General features: G+C 41.0%; 1 non-coding gene across 1 annotated transcript; it reads left to right on the forward strand.

Moving 5' to 3' along the window:
• The first annotated feature begins 20,243 nt into the window (after positions 1 to 20,243).
• Positions 20,244 to 20,351, forward strand: LOC148553044 (small nucleolar RNA R71). The gene has a single exon (XR_015893413.1). It is a non-coding gene; the product is annotated as a small nucleolar RNA R71 (small nucleolar RNA).
• Positions 20,352 to 20,635: the final 284 nt, after the last annotated feature.

Consider the following 20,635-nt stretch of genomic DNA (forward strand, 5'->3'; position numbering starts at 1 on the left):
GTAGTGCCACCGGAAGAGGTGGTTTCTCCGGTGAGTAGCCGGAGACGGTGGTGGTGGATTGTGGAAGGAGAAGAAGAAAGGAGAAAGAAATAAGAAAAGAAAGGGGTGAGAAGAGGGTGCGCAACTTTAAAACTGGGTCACGCAACCGGCGCGCTCGCACACAGTGCACTGGCGCGTCGGTGAGATGTTGGCAGGGGACGCGTGCGCGTCAGTGGCGCGCGCGCGCGAGGGTAGTTGTGCTCCTAGCACAGGACTGGCACAAAGTTGGCATAAGTCTTTGGTTTTTATACCAGAGTTGGTGAGTGGCGCAGGCGCGTGCTTAAGTCAGTTGGCAACCGGCACGAACGCGTGCAGTGCGCGAACACGTCGGTGCAGGCACAAGTGTGGCGTAAGTGTGGCATAACTCTCTGGTTTTTGTACCAGGGAGTCCACATATTGCCATCGGCGCGTGCACGCACAGTGCGCTTGCGCGTCGATGGGCGAATTGCAAAGGTGCACGCAGGCTGCAAGCACATGGACGCGTGGGTGCCTGGCGCGAGATGGGCACGAAGTGCGCATGACTCTCGGGTCTTTGGCCCAAGAGGTAGAGGTGCACCACTGGCGCGCGCGCACTGTGCGTTGGCGCGTCGGTGCCCATTTTTCCTTTTTCTCTTCTTTTTTTTTCAACATAACAAGAGCTATTCTAATACATTTTTGGCAGGTGTTTAAGCTAGTAGGCAAGAGAACACTTCACAAATTCATGCATTAATCAAAACATAGCATTCTCTCTACTTTAACGATTCATCCATACCAAAATGATGAAAACTATATGAACATCGTATCTATCCAACAATAACAATAAAGCTAGCAATCCTATGCAATCAATCAATCATTAAGAAATCACAAAATTCACAAGAATTTAAGGTTACAAACAAGATGGTATATGCAAGGAAGATCTTACCACGGTGGGGTGCCTCCCACCAAGCACTTTTCTTTAACGTCCTTAAGTTGGACGGTCCTTTTCTTAAGCTTCCTCTCTCCTTGGTGCATCCTCCAATAGGAATACTTCTAGCTCTTTTAGGAGCTTGTAGCCATGGTATTTCTTCACTCTATATCCATTCACCTTGAAAGTTGCTTCACTTTTAGGATCAAATAACTCCACCATTCCATAGGGCTTTATCTCCTTCACCTTGAAAGGTCCTTCCCATCTAGAGCAGAGCATGCCAGACATGAATCAAAGCCTCGAGTTGTAGAGGAGAACCTCATCACCTTCTTGAAAGTCCTTCTTCCAGATGTGATGGTCATGGAATGCTTTAGTCTTTTCTTTGTAGATCCGGGCATTCTCATATGACTCGTTCCTTAAACACTCAAGCTCCTCTAGTTGCAACTTTCTGGCTTCACCCGCCTTGGCTAAATCCATGTTTCATTGCTTTACCGCCCAATAGGCTCGATGCTCAATCTCCACCGGAAGGTGGCATGCCTTACCATAGACGATCCGGAAGGGACTCATTACTATCGGAGTCTTGTAGGCCGTTCTATACGCCCATAGTGCATCTCCTAACCGGAGGCTCCAATCCTTCCTTTGCGGATTGACCACTTTCTCTAAGATTCTCTTAATTTCCCGGTTGGACACTTCCGCTTGTCTATTTGTTTGCGGATGATAAGCAGTAGCAACCTTATGCGACACTCCATAGCGCTTGAGCAATGCCTCTACCTTCCTGTTACAAAAGTGGGATCCTTGGTCTCTCACGATTGCTCGTGGCGACCCGTAACGGCATACAATGTTATTTCTAATAAAAGAAATAACGGTATTGGCGTCGTCAAGGCAGGTAGGTATGGCCTCTACCCACTTTGACACGTAGTCAACCACTAACAGAATATACAGATACCCACTAGAGTTGGGAAACGGTCCCATAAAGTCAATACCCCATACATCAAATATCTCACAGAACAACATAGGTTGCTGAGGCATTTCATCCCTTTGGGATGTATTTCCCGACTTCTGACACTGATGGCAAGACACATATAACCGGTTAGCATCCTTGAATAAGGTTGGCCACCAGAATCCACAATCCAACACCTTTTTAGCGGTCTTTTGTGAGCCAAAGTGGCCACCACATTCAGACGAATGGCAAGCTTCAAAAATTGGTTGGATTTCAGACTCTGGGATACATCTTCGAATTACTTGGTCCACGCCCCTCTTCCACAAGTGAGGGTCATCCCAAATATAGTATTTGGAATCACTCCTCAACTTATCCCTTTGGTGTTTAGAAAAGTTGGGAGGAAAGAGTTTTACAACCAAGTAGTTCGCCATTGGAGCAAACCAAGGAAAGGTATCCAACACAGCATGCAAACTATCCAATGGAAATGAGTCATTGATCGGAAATAAATCAAATTTCAAATTCTCAATACAGCTCAAATGATCCGCAACCAGGTTTTGAGATCCACTCCGGTTCCTAATCTCAATGTCGAATTCTTGCAAAAGCAAGATCCAACGTATGAGTCTAGGCTTTGACTCATTCTTTGTCAGTAAGTACTTTAAAGCTGCATGATCCGTGTATACCACTATCTTTGATCCTAGCAAATAAGATCTGAATTTATCTAAAGCATGAACAATAGCTAGGAGTTCCTTTTCAGTAGTGGTATAGTTGGATTGTACTGCATCAAGTGTTTTAGAAGAGTAAGCAATAACATAAGGGAGTTTACCATCGCGCTGTGCAAGCGCGGCACCTATAGCATGGTTTGACGCATCGCACATTATCTCAAATGGCAACGTCCAGTTGGGGCCTCACACAACCGGTGCTGTGGTAAGAACTCTCCTTAGCTCTTCAAAAGCTTTCACACATTCACTGTCAAACTTAAAATCCACATTTTTTTGGAGTAGGCGTAACAACGGCAAAGCAATCTTGTTGAAATCTTTGATAAAGCGCCTATAGAATCATGCATGTCCTAAAAACGAGCAGACCTCCCTCACAGATGAGGGGTGAGGTAGAGTAGTAATAACATCGACCTTGGCCGGGTCTACATAAATGCCTTCATGAGATACTACATGCCCTAATACTATGCTTTGTCTTACCATAAAGTGACATTCTTCAAAATTTAAGACAAGCTTAGTATCAACACATCTAGCTAAGACCTTGGCCAAGTTCTCCAGGCAACAATCAAATGAAGTACCATAAACACTGAAGTCATCCATAAAGACTTCCAGACAATTCTCCATTAGATCAGAAAAGACACTTGTCATGCACCGCCGAAAAGTAGCAGGTGCATTGCATAGTCCAAATGGCATCCTTTTATAGGCAAAGGTGCCAAACGGACAAGTAAATGTGGTCTTTTCCTAATCTTTAGGAGCAATGTGAATCTGGAAGTAACCAGTAAATCCATCAAGAAAATAATAATGGGATTTACCCGCCAAACGGTCCAACATCTGATCGATAAAGGGCAAAGGGTAGTGGCCCTTTCTTGTAGCGGCATTCAATCTTCTATAGTCAATACACATTCGCCACGCATATTGTACTCTCTTGGTGACCACTTCACCATCATCTTTTTTGACCGCAGTGATGCCCGACTTCTTGGGAACAACCTAGACCGGGCTCACCCATTCACTGTCGGAGATTGGGTATATGATACCCGCATCAAGTAATATGGTGACTTCTTTCTTTACCACATCGAGGATAGTTGGGTTGAGCCTTCTTTGCGGTTGTCTAACTGGCCTAGTTCCATCTTGGAGAAATATCCAATGCATGCACTTGCGGGGGTCAATTCTCACAATATCCGCTAGGCTCCAACCAATCGCCTTCTTGTGCTTTCTTAGAACATCTAGGAGCTTTTCTTCTTCTTCACTTGAAAGCTCACTAGCAATATTGACTAGAAACCTTTGGTTGTCCTCTAAGAAGGCGTACTTCAAATGAGATGGAAGAGGCTTCAGTTCACTCTTTGCCTCAAGTTGAGGTTCCTTTTCATCAAGCTCACAGAGTTCATTCTCAACAACTTTCTCTTGTTCATCTTCTTGGTCATCCGTCTCTTCATCAATGGGGTAGCATAGCTTATTTTGGTCTTCTTCTTGCACTTCCTCTACTATTTCATCAATTACATCACATCAGAGCATGGAATGTTCTTCGGGAGGATGCTTCATGGCTTCTTCTAAATTGAACTTGATAGTCTTGTCTCTAACCTCAAAAGAATATGTGCCGGTGAAGGCATCTAACTTGAATTTAGAGGTCTTGAGGAAGGGTCTACCAAGTAGAACGGAGGATGAGCTTCTATTTTTTGTAGGAGGCATTTCAAGGATGTAAAAGTCAACCGGAAAAACAAGATCCTCGATCACCACAAGCACATCTTCGGCTATTCCTATTACCGTGATAACACTTTTATCGGCTAAGGCAAACCTCGCCGCTGACTTCTTCAATGGAGCTAAATTCAACTGCACAAAGATAGAAAGCAACATGATGCTTACACAAGCTCCCAAGTCACACATACAATCATGAAAAGTACGTCCACCAATACAACAAGATACCAAACAAGGTCCAGGATCACCGTATTTCTTTGGAATAGGTTCCATCAAGGAAAAAATTGAACTACCCAAGGATAATGTCTCCAATTCTCCTATCCTATCCTTGTGTGTACACAAGTCTTTCAAAAATTTTGCATACTTTGGAATTTGTTGAATAGCATCAAGAAGCGGTATGGTTACCTCAACCTTCTGGAACACTTGAAGCATGTTCAAATCAAATTCCGGTGTTTTCTTTGCCTTCTTCACCATGGAAGGGAATGGAATAAGAATGGACTCATCCACTATAGCTTTCCTCTTGGGTTCCTTGAGGTTTACTCCTTCTTTCTCATGCCTTTTGTCTACCACCTCTCCTTCATATGGAGCTTCAACAACCACTTCTTCCTCATAAATGTCTCCCATGACCGTTGGAGGTATCTCCTCCAATGTAGTCCCCGACCGTAGAGTGATGGCGTTGAGACCGCCCTTTGGGTTTGGTTGGGGCTGGGATGGAAGGTTAGAAGAGCTTGAGGGTTGGTTGGTGTTGTTGTTGGGAGTTGATGGTTGGTTTGACATGGTCATCTTTGAAAGCATGTTGGTGAGGTTAGCCAATTGAGCGCCCAAGGCATCAAATTGAGCCTTGTTGCTCTCATCTCATTTCTCCATGGCGGCTCTAAGCTCATCAACTTGATTGTTGGAAGATGGAGGAGTTTGGTTGGATTGTTGCCTATGGTGTGGTGCTTGGTACTTGGTGTAGTTGTTTTGGTTTTTATTGGAGTGGCCTTGGTTGGCTTGGTAGTTGGTGTTGTTATGGTGGTATTGGGATGAAGATTAGTTGTTGTTGTGATGAGAAGAAGAGTTATTCCATCTTTGGTTTTGATTGTTCCCTTGTGCATTATCCCTCCACCCTTGATGTTGATTACTACCATGAGGGTAGTTGTTTTGACCTTGAGGAGGATAGGGTGGACGGTTGTTGTAATTTACATTGGCCACTACAAGAGCATGTTCCTCTTGAATTTGATGGCATTGATCGATGTAATATATGGTGCTAGAGCACAAACCACAAATCCTAGGAGGGCCTTCAGTTTGAGCAACCAGAGGTGGGGCTTGGATGGCTTGGATGGAGTAGTATTCCTTTTGATCCTTTTGTATTTGTGTAAGGATGGTGGTCATATCCCCAAGTGCTTTGGTTAGGCTTGATTTGGAAGGGGATGGTTCTACCACACCCTTGAGAGGATTACTTCTCACCCTTGTATGTTGTGTAGCCTCGGCAACATCCTTTATCAAGTTCCAAGCTTCTCCCTCCGTCTTGTTTTTCGAAAGGGAACCACCACTAGAGGCGGTAAGCAATCTTCTATCTTCCACACAAAGACCTCCGGTGAAGTAGCTAATGAGCAAGTGAGTGTTCATTCCATGGTGTGGACAAGATTTCAATAGCCTCTTGAACCAAGACCAATACTCATACAAACTCTCTTGGTCTCTTTGCATTATACCTGAAATCTCCTTCCGGATGTAGTCGGTCTTCTCCGGTGGGAATAATTTATCTAGAAACTCTCTTCTCAAGAAATTCTAATTGGTAACAATCTTATCCGGTAGCGAATAAAACCAAGTCTTTGCTTGCCCTTCAAGAGAGAAAGGGAAGGTAAAAACCATGATAGCCACCTCATCGGCTCCATGCCTTCGAGCCATAGAACAAGCAACTTGAAAATCCTTTAGATGTCGGATGGGGTCTTGACCCGGCAACCCATGATATTTAGGAAGCAAATTTATCAAGCTACTCTTCAACTCAAAGTTTGGATCAAGGTTAGGATACCTTGCTTGCAACGGTTGGAGTATGATACCCGGAGCTCTTTGCTCGTGCAAAGTGATCCGGCGTGGCTCCGCCATGTGTGGCTCACCTGTAGGATGCAAAGATGTATTAGTAGTGCCAACAGAAGAATAGGACGTAGTGGACTCTAAGTCACTCTCAGTATTGCCTAGTGATTCGATATGTTCCTCAAGAGAGGCCGAAGTACTAGCCGTATAATCCAACCGCCGTCTAGCTTGCCGAGTATGTAACAAAGTTCTTTCAATCTCGGGATCAAAATCGGCTAAGCTAGAATTTGGTTGAGACCAAGTCATTAAACTTGAGAGTCATAGCACAAATATAAGAAAAATCTAAACTATAGCTAAGTATTGAAAAGCAAACAAACTATCTACAATATTCACATATTCACACAACCAATATCAAGGCATATGTTACAACCATTCCCTGGCAACAGCGCCAAAAATTTTGACACGCATGAGGATGCTCGGTAAAGATTCTTTCAATAAAGTTGCGTTATAAGTATAGCTCTACCAATGACAAGCCTCAAGGATCAAATTTAGAGAGGGATTTGGTTGTCACAAGTTCAACCCCAATAGAAATAACCGAAGTATTCAAACCTCGGGTCATCTCACAAGGAATGGGCAAACATGTGCTTCAACATTGGTTAGAAATCCGGGGTTGTGAGTTATGATCAAGAATGTAAACTAAGAATCTTAACAAGCAAGCAATCTTAAAGTGCAAGGAACTAATTCGAGTAACAAAGTAAGATGTGAGCAATTCCATACTAATAAGGTAACTTCCAATATAGCTCTATTCTAAACTAAGCAATTAACTATAACTAAGACAAGTAATCAAGAATTTGGGTTTTCAAATATTAATAATGAAAGCAACTCTTGGCTAGGAATGGGAATTGGGGTCACCATCCTTGTCTAAACCATATCTTGACAATTATGAGGAATCAAACTCATTAAGTCTACTTCTATACTTGAAGTACGTTAAATGGTTTGGTCAACATTAACCCATAAGGTCTAATCTCACTACTAATTAACCTAGTAGTAGGCTAGTGTTAATGGCTATCAAATTGACCTCTAAGGGTTACCAATTCATCAAATCCATTATACTCAATTACTCAAGTTTACCCAATCCCCTTAGTCTAGGCCAAGAGTGAAAAAAACTACTCCATAATCAAGGTAAACAATTCATCAAACACTTGGTAATCATTAACAAAAGACATGTTAAAATTGCAAGTGAATTGAAATTAACAGTTACCCACTAACAATTATCAACATACAATCACTCAAACAACACAATTAATCATAGAAATCATCAATGTAACATCAACAAAGTAAGATTCACAACATTCATGAAATGGGTATAAGATGACAATTGATAAGAATTCATAAAACTAACACAAGATCTAAGCAAAATTATACTAAGGAATTCAAATTAAAAAATTAAAACTAGTAATTAACAAGATCCAATTCAGAATTCAACAAGGGAATATCAAATTAAAGCTAGATCTAGAGAGGAACAAGGGTTTCTCTCTCTAGAAGAACAAAGAACCAAAAACTAGCTAAAAATGTGTCTTAGTGTAAAATGAATGATCCCCCCCTTTCCCCCGAGCATCCTTGGGTCTTTTCCATGCAGAAACAGTTTGAATTTGGGCCTCATGAGCCTCAGAAATTGCCAGACACGATTTCCTTTAATGAGGTCACGTGCAGCTTCCCGCGCGTGCGCGCCATGCGTGCGTGCGCGTCGATTGCTTTTATGTTCCACGCGTTCATGTGAATTACGCGTGCGCATCGATAGGAATCCTCTGATCCGCGCGGATGCGTCTATCCTTGCGTGCGCGCCAATGCTGATTTTCCCAAAATTCAAATCTTCATGTTCCTTCCTTTGTGCATGCTTTCTGTCTCTCTTCTAGGCCATTCATACCCTATAATTCCTGAAATCACTCAACAAATACATCACGGCATCGAATGGCAATAGAAGAGGATTAAAATATGGCAATTTTAAGGCAAAATAAGCATGTTTTTCATCATGAAGCAATATTAGGAAGTGAACACAAAACCATGCATTTCTTGTGAATAAGTGCAGAAAACGTTGACAAAATCCCCCGAATTCTACACAATATAAACCACAAAATTGGGGTTTATCAATGGCACGTGCGCACGGATTGTGGTGCAATGGACGCGACGGCGCCATTTTGATGAGAGGACTTTTGACAGTTTAGAATTTCACAAATGAAAGCTCGTTGCAATATAGTTTCTAAACCAACAAATAATCCTTTCACAAAAAAATTTGTTTGTCACAAGTACAAACCCCTAAATTTATAAACTGAAGTATTGGAACCTCGGGTCATTCTCCCTAGAAATTGCAATAAAGTGTCTTGTTATTGGTTATGAAGTATGTTTTAGGGGTTTTTGGGATAAGAGACATGAAATGTAAATGGCAATGAAAATAAACTAACAACTAAAAAAGTCTTGGCAAAGGTTGGTGGTCAAGGATCTCTATCCTTATCACTAACCACAACATGAGAATTGGCAAGGATCAATCCCACTAAGTCAACCCCTAACTAATAGTAGAGGAAAGTCAAGTGAGCTATATCAATCCAAGTCCACAAGTCCTAGTTCTCCACCAAATCAATTAGTGAGATCTAGAGTTAATGACTCTCAATTATCAATTACTTGGACATTAGTAACTCAAGAGTTCCTAAGTTACCTTCCCAAGCCAAGAGTATAAAATTCTACTCTAAAATTCAACCAAGCATTTTATCAAATACTTGGAAGGCACAAAAGGAAAGCACAGTAAATTGCAAGAATTAAAGGAATCTACAACTACAAAAGTAAAAGATTAACAATAGAAAAGCAAAACAATAGAAAAGTAAACTCAAAACTAAAGGAAGCATTTTAACAAACACATCGAAGGCAATAAAAGTAAACAACATGAATTGCAAGAATTAAAGAGAGATCTAACTAGAATAGCAAGAGATCAACAATAGAAAAGGAAAAAAATTATGAAACAATAAAGAACTTACCAATTGTATTGAAGAAGAAATGTAGATCTACAAAAGAAAGTTCATAAACTACAATTAACAATACAAATGAATTACAAGAGAAGAAGAATTCTACAACTTCAAGAGAACAATTAAGGAAGGAAAAGGAAAATGAAGAGAGAAGAAGAAGAAGTAGATCTAGATCTAAACCTAATCCTAATTTTAATCCTAGAGAGAAGTGAGAGCTTCACTTTCTAAAACTAAATTTTCCTCCAAAAATTAAACTAAACTAAACTAATGTGTGAAAGTATGTTAATTCCCCTTCAATCCTTGGCTTAAATAGCATCAGAAATGAGTTGGATTGGGCCCACAAGGCTTTAGAATTCGCTGGCCACAAGTTGCATTAAGTAAATTATGTGGCACTGACGTGGCGGAAATTGGCTAATTAAGAATTGATATAAGTCGTGCGTTGCAAGTATAGTTCTTAATTAACCAGAAATCCGCTTATCAATTTAGAAAGGTTGTCACAAAAATTAAAATTTAAAATACTGGGAGTATGAATCCCAGGTCGTCTCCCAACGAGTTGTAGAAAAGTGTGCTATTTTATTAATCAGATATTTTCAGAAAGAGTTTGAGTTGAATAAACAGGAAATTAAATTGGGGAAATTAAGTAATTTAAATAAAAGCCTTGATTGGGAGTAGATTAGTTGGAAGCCCTATTCTTGTTGTAGTACTCTCAAGATTAATTGATAATTGAAGGTCGTTTTGTTTAGTTATCCCTTACTAAATAAGGGAAAGTCAAACAAGTTGGAATGATGTTTCTACTCACAAGTCCCAATCCGCTTACTTGGAAGGATTGGCGTTAGTGACTAGAGAGCCATCCAACAATAAACCCAATTACAATTTCTCCTTTGAACATTCCAACTCAAGGGTTCCTTTCAATCAACTCCCCATCAAGTCAGGGAACTACTCGCTCATTGTTAATGTAGAACTCGTAACATAGGAAAGGGAATTAAAGAAAGACATGATAAATTAAACTCAAATAAATCAATTAAAAATAAAAGTAACTCTTGTATTGATAAATTCTAAAATAATCCAATAGTAAAATTGAGTAAATTAAAGGATATGGAAGAGTAAAGCCAAGTAAAGAAAATGAACTAGAATGACGAAGTCTTGATGAGGTAATAACTCTTCTCAATATCCCAATACAAAGAGCAATCGAAATAAAAATCCTAAGAACTATAAATGTGTAGAAAGAAAACCTAGAGGAGGAGTAAAACTAGATCTAAAAACTAAAAACTGTGTAGAATGAATGTTGTCTTTGGTTTCTGCATGTCCTCTGGCTCGAGTCTGCTTTTCCAGGCCGAAAACTGGGTCAAAACAGGGCCCAAAATTGCCCCCAGCGAATTCTGAAGATTATGCAGATCGCGCATGTTACGCGATCACGTCATTCATTCGGACGCGTTATGTAGCGTTTTGCTTTGCCACGCGGGCGCGTCGTCCACGCCTCCGCATCACTTGTGCTATTCCAATCCGCGCGGTCGCGTGAGCCATGCGACCGCGTCATTGCGATTTCCTCTCTTCCGCACGGTTGCGTGAGCCATGCGGCCGCGTCACTTCTCGCTGGTCATCTCCTTAATTTCTTGTGTTCCTTCCTTTTTTGCAAGCTTCCTTTCCAATCTCCAACTCATTCATGCCTTGTAAAGCCTGAAACACTTAACACACAGATCACGGCATCGAATGGAATAAAGGAGAATTAAAATACATAATTAAAAGTCTCTAGGAAGCAAGTTTTCAATCATGTAATAATTTTAGGAAGGAAATATAAATGCATGCTAATCATATGAATAAGTGGGTAAAGATCATGATAAAACCACACAATTAAACACATTATAAACCATAAAATAGTGGTTTATCAACCTCCCCACACTTAAACATTAGCATGTCCTCATGCTTAGTTGAAGGAGATAAAATAAATGAGTAGGAACATGTAAAACTCATGCAATGCAATGCAACCTATATATATGAATGCAACTATATGATTTTTGTCCACTTGATCAATAATAAATAAGCTCTTCAAAACAATTACAAATCAAATTCCACTAATTCAATTCTCATGCAGTAAGAATAGATAAAAATGCAAGAAGGCAGATCATGAAAGCATGGAACATAGAATTTTAAGCATTGAACCCTCACTGATGATGTATGTACGCTCTAATCTCTCTAGTGTAAAGGGAAATCACTCTGTCCTTCTCTAATCATGCTTTCTAATTTTTGTTCTTCTCCTAATCAATCAACAACATTTGATATACCAATGCAAACATCATGAGGTCTTTTCAAGGTTGTAATGGGGCCAAGGTAATGGTAAGGATACATATATGGCTAAGTAAGCTTATAAACTGAATCTTTAATTAACCCAAGCTTTAACATAACCTATATATATACTCTATATAACTTTAGAATCCATACCTAGCTACCCAGAATTTCTCTTTCACATTCCATACTCATGTATCAACTTTTATTTTAATTTTATCATACATGCATTGACCTTTGAATTCTTAACTTAACGTTGGGGTAATTTTGTCCCCTTATTTATTTATTGAATATTTTTGAATTTTTTTTAATATAAGCATAAAAATAAACATAGCTTATCAATGCACATAGATTTTTAATTCTTATAGTTTCACATGAGTAGGTATCCAAATTCCCATTATATTATCATGACACATTCCCTTATTATCTTTTGTTCCCACAATTTCCCATACTTAATTAGCACACACAATTCTATCTTAAGCTAACCAAAGATTTAGTTTGGGATATATAATTGTTTTTCTGCTTAAGGCTAGTAATGTGGTAAAATATAGAACAAATGGGATTTAAAGGCTCAAAGTGGCTAACAAAGGTAATTGAAAGGGTAGGCTTAATTTGGATAAGTGAGCTAAACAATTAATGGCCTCAATCATATGCAAACATATAAATATAATAAATATTGGACATATAGGATGAAACAAAATATAGATTACAATCATAGAGAAGTAAATACACAGGAATAAAATAATTATGGTTAAATAATGTAACCATGCATAAAGGCTCAAATCTCACAGGTTGTGTGTTCTTTAGCTCAAAAATCATGTTCTAAATACAACTTCAAGCAAATTTAACATAAAAATTTAATTAAAATTAGTGAAATTTTATTCCAAAAATAGAGTCTTAGAAGAAACTTATTGTCTTTTCAATCAAGTGGAACATGCATGCAACTAATCTATTGCTATGCAATTTATCCTATTCTATAAAATGAAAACTAACTAAATATCCTAATTTATTGGTGTTTAGGGAAGAGAAATTACCTCCGGAAGTTAGGTACTGACCGACCTCCCCACACTTAAGGCTTTGCACCGTCCTCGGTGCCATCTGTCAGGAACAGGGGTGGGCTGGTAGCAGTATCTCCACAGTCGGGACCATCATGGCTCCCTGTGCTGGTAAAGGAAGTGGAGTCCGGGGTGTTTGAGTCCTTGAATTTTCCCATAATCAGCTCCTTGAGGTATGTGAATCGGCGCTTGTTACGGCGCTTTCTCATCTTAGCTTTGTGTTCCTGCCGATCCAACCCTTTGAGTATCTGATAGAGCAGTTGGTCAGTGGTAGGTGCTTGTGGTGTTGAAGGAGGAATATCTACAGCCGGTTCAATAGGCTGGCCTGTAGTGGCTGCTGAAGGTCTAATATATTTCCCATTAGGAACATATTGATCATCCCGTGGAAGTATGGCTTTGGTGTCCCCAGCTCTGAAGGAGACTCTGGCTGCTGAGACGAGATCTGAGACCAAGGCGGGGAAAGGTAAGTTGCCCACGATTTGTACGTGTTCCATGGCATTCCGGATGTGTCTTGGTAGGTTCAGAGGCTGGTCTGTAAGGATGCACCATAGTAGAACGGCCATGTCCGCAGTGAAGGAGGACTCGTGAGTGCTCGGAAAGACGTAATAGGACATGATCTGTGCCCATACGCAAGCCTCCAAGGTAAGTGCTGAAGCCGAAATTCCCTTAGGGCGGGTATGATGGTATCCGTAGATCCATCGGCTGCCAGGTAGTGCGATAACTCTGAGAACAGCGTCCCAGTCAAATTGGTACATCTAGCGCTTGAGTGTGGCTTCCTGAAAGGCGTCCAGACCTTCTGGAATAGGGGGAAGACCTAGAGCTTTTTGAATGGCCTCTTCTGTAATGGGGACTTGCTTCTGACGGACAAAGACAGACTATAGGGTTGGCAGGTGGAAGTTGGAATAGAACTCGACTACCCAAGAAAGATTGACCTGCCTCGGCTATCTCTGTAGGAAACCCCATTGTCTTTGTGCAATTTGAGGCTCAACAAAGGTAGCAATATGGTTTGGGAGGAGAAGAAGGTATTCGTTGTTGTAGCTCTTTTCTGGCAAGATGGAGAACATCTGCTCACAGTAGCGATTGGGAAATCGTGCAGTGTCCTTTGCTGGGAAGGCTTTTTCTTTATCATCAACCTTTATAATCCTCTTAAGTCTCTTTGTTGAGGGTTTAACCGTAGTTGAAGAGGGTTCTGCCACTAATGCTCTTTTTGTTCCTCTTCTTGCTGTTGATTTGGGAGTAGCTTTCTCTTTTCCTTTCTTGGAGGCCATTCTGAAAAAGGGAAGAGAAAGTAAATTAAATTCAAAGAGATAGAGCAAGGAAGAGAATGGAAAAGGGTGGTTATGAATGCACAGTAAAAGGTAAATGATGTTATCACATGGTCATGACTACATGTGAAAAGTCATCAATGGAAAATAGTTAGTGCATATGAGGACAAGTGAATGCAAGGTGTTTATTGGCATGCTGGCAAAGGCATGAGTAGCATAGATCAAGCATCACTCGTAACAAACCATCACGTTTGTATTGACAATTATTTATAACGAATAAAATATAAAAGGGGTTTTGTGAAAAATGGGCATTTAATAGTATAGTAGAATAACGGAGAAAAGTGCAAAATATCATATGGGCTTTTTCACAAACACATAGCATGCATGGTGAAATAATGTATGGAAAGTATTAAATTGAACATGCAAGCAACCCTTTAAAAAGTAATATATAATTGCCAAACAAATTTAGAACAATCCACAAGCATATAATGAGAAATAATGACTCAAATAAATTTCTAACACCAAGTAAAAAGTAAGAAAATATGAATAATGAAAGTAAAAAGAAAAGAAAAGAAGATAACATAGAAAAAATAAGAAGAAAAATAGAAAAGTAAGGAGAGAAGAAGAAAAAGAAAACCTTGTTAATGGGGGAGAGAGAGAGAGAGTGAGGGTGTAAAAAGTAAGAAAGAAGGAAGAAGGAAGAAGGGAGGAAGAAGAAATAAGGAGGGAAAAGAGAAAATAGGATTTGAGGAGAAAAAGATAAGATAAGTGGCAAATCAGGGAAGTTGTGCGGCGCAATCGACGTGGTCGCGTGGGGAACGCGGTCGCGCGACTTGCGCTGATACTGATTGACGCGGTCGCGTGACCCGTTTTATGCCACTGGCGCGAGGGCAGCCTTGCACTCGCAGAACTCTCTGTTCAAAATCATTAATTGCCAAATATTGGGTGACGCGATCGCGTGGGGCATGCGATCGCATAAGTGGCCATTAGAAGGATATGACGTGGTCGCGTCGGTCACGCGGCCGCGTGGGAAGGATTGTGCGTTCAGCACCAATCCAGCACCACTCTAGCACAACTTTCGGTCGTTCACCCTTTTGACGTCGAATTCTAGGGCACGCGGCCGTGTGGGTCACGCGGTCGCATGGGAGGCCAATGTTCCCATGTGACGCAGACGCGTCGGCGACGCGGTCGCGTGGAGCAATTTGTGCCATTGGCACGCCTCCAGCCACGCTCCTACGTGACTCTCTGTTTGTTTTTATTTTCTCCCATCTCCTTGCGACGCGGACGCGTCAATGATGCGGTCGCGTCGCGTAACCCCCCCTTTTTTTTTAAAAAAAAAATAAAAGTATGTAAATGTAGATGCACGAAATGTACTAATAAAGAGAAGAGTTATTAAATAGAAAAAACTAAAAATAAAGAAAAGAACGATCATACCATGGTGGGTTGTCTCCCACCTAGCACTTTGCTTTAACGTCCGTAAGTTGGACGCTCCATTAGCTCACTCTTCGGCTATGTGAGGATCTTCCAAGAAGAAGATCTCGAGCTCCTTGTTTTTCTGCATCCTCTCTCCATGGTACAGCTTTAAATGATGTCCATTAACTTTGATAAGTTCAGAGCTTGAAGGATGGCTTAGGTGATAAACTCCGTACTGTTCGGCCTTCTCTACTGTGTATGGACCATCCCATCTTGATCTCAACTTGCCTGGCATGAGTCTCAGTCGAGATTTGTAAAGGAGGAGTAAGTCCCCAGGTTGGAACTCTTTTCTCTTAATGTGCTGATCATGTACAGCCTTTATCTTCTCCTTGTATAGTCTGGAGTTCTCATAAGCTTCTAGGCGAAGGCTTTCCAATTCTTGCAGTTGCAATTTCCTTTCAGCTCCGGCTTCCTCAATTCCCATGTTGCACTCCTTTACTGCCCAAAAGGCTTTGTGCTCGACTTCAACAGGGAGATGACAAGCTTTTCCATAGACTAAGCGAAAAGGACTCATCCCAATGGGTGTCTTGTATGCGGTTCTGTATGCCCAAAGTGCATCTTGTAGCCTGGTGCTCCAATCTCTTCAATGAGGTTTGACTATCTTCTGCAAGATACACTTTATCTCTCTGTTTGACACCTCGGCTTGCCCATTAGTCTGAGGATGGTATGCTGTTGCAACTTTATGATTTATTCCATGCTTTTTCATTAATCCTGTTAGTCTCCTGTTACAAAAATGGGTGCCTTGATCGCTCACGATTGCTCGTGGTGATCCAAAGCGACAAATAATGTGGTTTCTCACAAAGGAAATAACAGTGTTAGCATCATCAGTGCGGGTAGGAATTGCTTCCACCCATTTGGAAACATAATCTACAGCTAACAATATATAAAAATAACCATTAGAATTTGGAAATGGACCCATGAAGTCAATGCCCCAAACGTCAAAAATTTCACAGAAAAGCATAATTTGTTGAGGCATCTCATCTTTCCTGGATATATTACCAAATTTTTGGCATGAGAAACAAGATCTACAAAATTCAGCAGCGTCTCTAAAAAGTGTAGGCCACCAGAATCCACAGTCTAAGATTTTTCTAGCTGTTCTTTGAGGGCCAAAATGTCCTCCACTCTGAGATGAGTGACAGGCCTCTAAGATGGACTGGAATTCTGATTGAGGAACACACCGTCTGATTACCTGGTCAGCGTCACATCTCCATAAATATGGGTCATCCCATATATAATATTTAGACTCGCTTTTCAGCTTGCCTCTTTGATGCTTAGAAAAGTTTGGAGGAAAAGTGTGGCTAACTAGATAATTAGCTACAGGTGCATACCAAGGGACTACCTCGGATACTGCTTGCAGGTTATCAAATGGGAAATTATCAGCTATAGGAGTGGGGTCATCTGAAATGTGCTCAAGGCGACTCAAGTGGTCTGCCACTAAATTCTGGTTACCACTCCTATCCTTAATTTCTAAATCAAATTCTTGTAATAGCAGTATCCAATGTATAAGCCTTAGTTTGGACTCCTTTTTTTAGCTAATAGATACTTTAGAGCTGCGTGGTCCGAGTACACTACTACCTTCGTACCAAGTAAATAGGCTCAGAATTTATCCAGAGCAAAAACAATAGCAAGAAGCTCTTTCTCAGTAGTAGTGTAATTGGATTGTGCTGCATCTAGAGTTTTAGACGCATAAGCGATAACAAAAGGGTCCTTACCTTCACGCTGAGCCAATGCTGCTCCTACTGCATGGTTAGAAGCGTTGCACATTATTTCGAATGGCTGGCTCCAGTCTGGTCCTCTCACAATTGGAGCTTGAGTCAGGGCAGTTTTCAGCTTAACAAATGCTTATTTTCAATCTTCACTGAACTCGAACTCAATATCCTTCTGCAGTAGTCTGGATAAGGGAAGTGCTACCTTACTGAAGTCCTTAATGAATCTCCTGTAAAAACCTGCATGGCCAAGGAACGAGCGGACTTCCCTCACAGAAGAGGGGTAAAGTAAACTAGAAATAACATCCACCTTTGTTGAATCTACAGAAATGCCAGTATTAGACACAACATGTCCTAGTACAATCCCTTGTTTAACCATAAAGTGACATGTTTCAAAATTTAATACAAGGTTTACACTGACACATCTATCTAATACTCTAGATAATCCATCTAAGCAAAGACTAAAGGAATCGCCATAAACACTAAAATCATCCATAAAAACTTCCATACAGTCCTCAATAAGATCAGAGAAAAGACTCATCATGCACCTTTGGAAGGTAGCGGTGCATTGCACAAGCCAAAGGGCATTCTCTTGTAAGCATAAGTCCCAAAAGGGCATGTAAAAGTAGTCTTTTCCTGATCCTCAGGAGCTATATGAATCTGGAAATAACCTGTGTAACCATCTAGAAAATAATAATGTGATTTACGTGACAGGCGATCCAGCATTTGATCAATGAATGGAAGAGGATAGTGATCCTTATGGGTTGCTTGGTTGAGGTGTCTGTAGTCAATGTAGACCCTCCAAGCGTTCTGTGCTCTGGTTGCTATGAGCTCTCCATGCTCATTCTTCACTGTAGTGACTCCAGACTTCTTTGGTACTACTTGTAGTGGGCTTACCCATTCACTGTCTGAGATGGGATAGATGATCTGCCTCCAGTAGTCTGGTCACTTCCTTTTGACAACCTCTAAGATAGTGGGGTTCAGTCTTCTCTGGGGTTGACGAACGGGCCTTGCTCCCTCTTCTAAAAATATTCTATGCTCACATACTTGAGGGTTGATGCCTACTATATCTGCCAAACTCCACCCAATTGCCTTCTTGTGCTTCCTCATCACACTAAGTAACTGCTCTTCTTGTTGAGAAGTGAGTTCCCTTGCAATGATAACTGGACACTGTTGCTTGTCCTCAAGGTAAGAATATTTGAGGTGTGGAGGAAGGGGTTTTAATTCTAACTTCTGGTCATGGTCAAGCTCTGGGTTGTTTGGAGCTGGCAACAATGGGAAAGCACTGTCATTGTCTTCTGACAATGTCCCCACACTTGGACCTTGTCCTGTGTGCTTCTCTTCTAACTCCTCCTAGGGAACTTTAGCCACGGTTTCATCTATAATGTCACACTGGAAGATAGAATGATCTTCTGAAGGGTGCTTCATAACTCCATTCAGATTGAAACTTACTAATCGGCCATCTATTTCAAAAGAGTATGTTCCTGAAAAAGCATTCAATTTGGACTTAGATGTCTTCAGGAATGGTCTTCCAAGTAGGATTGATGATGGCTTCTCTGAGTCATTTTAGGGCATCTCCAGAATATAAAAATCAGTGGGGAATGTGAGTCCCTTAATGCCCACTAATACATCTTCAGCAACTCCAACCACTGTAATAATGCTCTTATCTGCTAACACAAAACGAGCTGCCGACCTTTTTAAGGGAGGGAGCCTCAAAATATCATATATAGACAAAGGCATTATACTCACACATGCTCCTAAATCACACATGCAGTTAGAAATTATCACACCACCAATAATACAATTAACCATAGAAGGACCTGGGTTACTACACTTTTCAGGTAAAGCTCCCATTAAAGCAGATATGGAACTACCTAAAGAAATAGTTTCTAATTCATTAATTTTGTCTTTATGTATACATAAATCTTTTAGAAACTTTGCATATTTAGGTACCTGTTGAATAACATAAAAAAGAGGAACAGTTACCTCAACCTTTTTGAATATCTCTACCATTTTGGGATCAGGTTCCAGCTGCTTTCTGGGCTTCCTTGCAAGTTGTAGAAATGGGATAAGAGTGGTGTCTTCTGCAGTATCTGTGCCCTGTGGTGCTTCCTTTTGTGGTTGCACTTCTTCTTTTTCAGCTATGTCCTATATGTCCTCTTCCTCTTCAGCATCTTCTATTTCCACTACCTCCTCAGCTGAGGCGTGCTCTGGTAGGGTTGGCTCCTCCTAATTCCTCTCCTGAAGTGTGGTTCCGGACCTCAGGGTGATGGTATTAATGCCACCCTTGGGATTGGGTAATGGTTGAGAGGGGATTCTACTGGAGCTCAAAGGTTGGTTATTGGAGTTATTCATTGATCCAATCTGTGAGACAAGAGCTTGTAGAGTAGCGTTCAGACCATTTAGAGTGGCATTAATGTTATTTTCCATGGTCTGTTGTCTCGGATCAATGGATTGTAGTAAATCATCATTAGAAGATGAGGAAGGATAAGTAATTTGAGAGGTCTACTGTTGGGTATTCTATGGTCCTTGGGACTGTCTCAGGTGAGGTGCTCTGTAAGGCTGATTCTGGTTCTGCTGCCTATTGTTGTTATTATTCCACCTCTGATTTCCCTGATTGTCTCTGCCTCCTCAGTTGTTGTTGTTGTCCCTCCAATTCTGGTTAGAATTGTCCTGCCATCCATGGTTGTAGTTGCCACCTTGATTGTACCCTTGGTTGGGGCGGTCATAGATGTTATGAGTGGCTGCTAGGTGTTGTCTTCTTGCTGGAGCTGCGGACACTCATCAGTATAGTGGCTATAATCAGCACAGATTTTGCAAACTCTCTGTGGGAGTAACTGTTGGTTTTGCTGTGGTGGAGAGGGTTGAGCTTGCTGAACTTGTTGTTGATTCAATTGCATATGCTTAAGCAAGTTGGTCATTTCACAAATACTCTGAGTCAAAGCAGCAGTCTCTCTACTAGAGGATACTTCTGCAACGGCTTTTGAACGGCCTTGTTTCTGCCTGTGATTTCGAGTAGATTCAGCTAAGTCACTGATCAATTGCCATGCCTCGTCAGTGGTCTTGTACTTTTTCATAGACCCATTGCTAGCACTTTCCAATGTGGTCTTATCTTGGGGCCTCATGCCTTGTGTGACGTAACCGAGTAATACTATCTTGTCAATCATATGGTGGGGGCATGCTTCCAGAAGATTATTGAAGCGCTCCCAGTATTCATAGAGAGTCTCAGATTCATCCTGAACAATCATGGAAATGTCTTTCCTCAGTTTATCAGTAACTTTGGCTGGAAAGAATTTTTCCAAGAATTCTCTTCTCAGTGTATCCCAGTTGGATAAAGTTGCTGCTGGTTGAGTGTAGTACCACTCTCTTGCCTTCCCCTCAAGACAAAACGGGAAAGCTTTCAGTAAAATTGAAGTTTCATCTGCACCATAATGCCTGACGGTAGAACAGGCTGCTTGAAAATCTCTCAGGTGCTTGATAGGCTCTTGAGCAGGCAAGCCATGAAACTTGGGCATCAAATTGAGCAGTGCGGTCTTTATTTCAAAGTCTGTAG

The sequence above is a fragment of the Arachis ipaensis genome, chromosome B7, assembly GCF_059453495.1.
Source record: "Arachis ipaensis isolate K30076 ecotype BB chromosome B7, ASM5945349v1, whole genome shotgun sequence".
Lineage (NCBI taxonomy): Eukaryota > Viridiplantae > Streptophyta > Magnoliopsida > Fabales > Fabaceae > Arachis > Arachis ipaensis.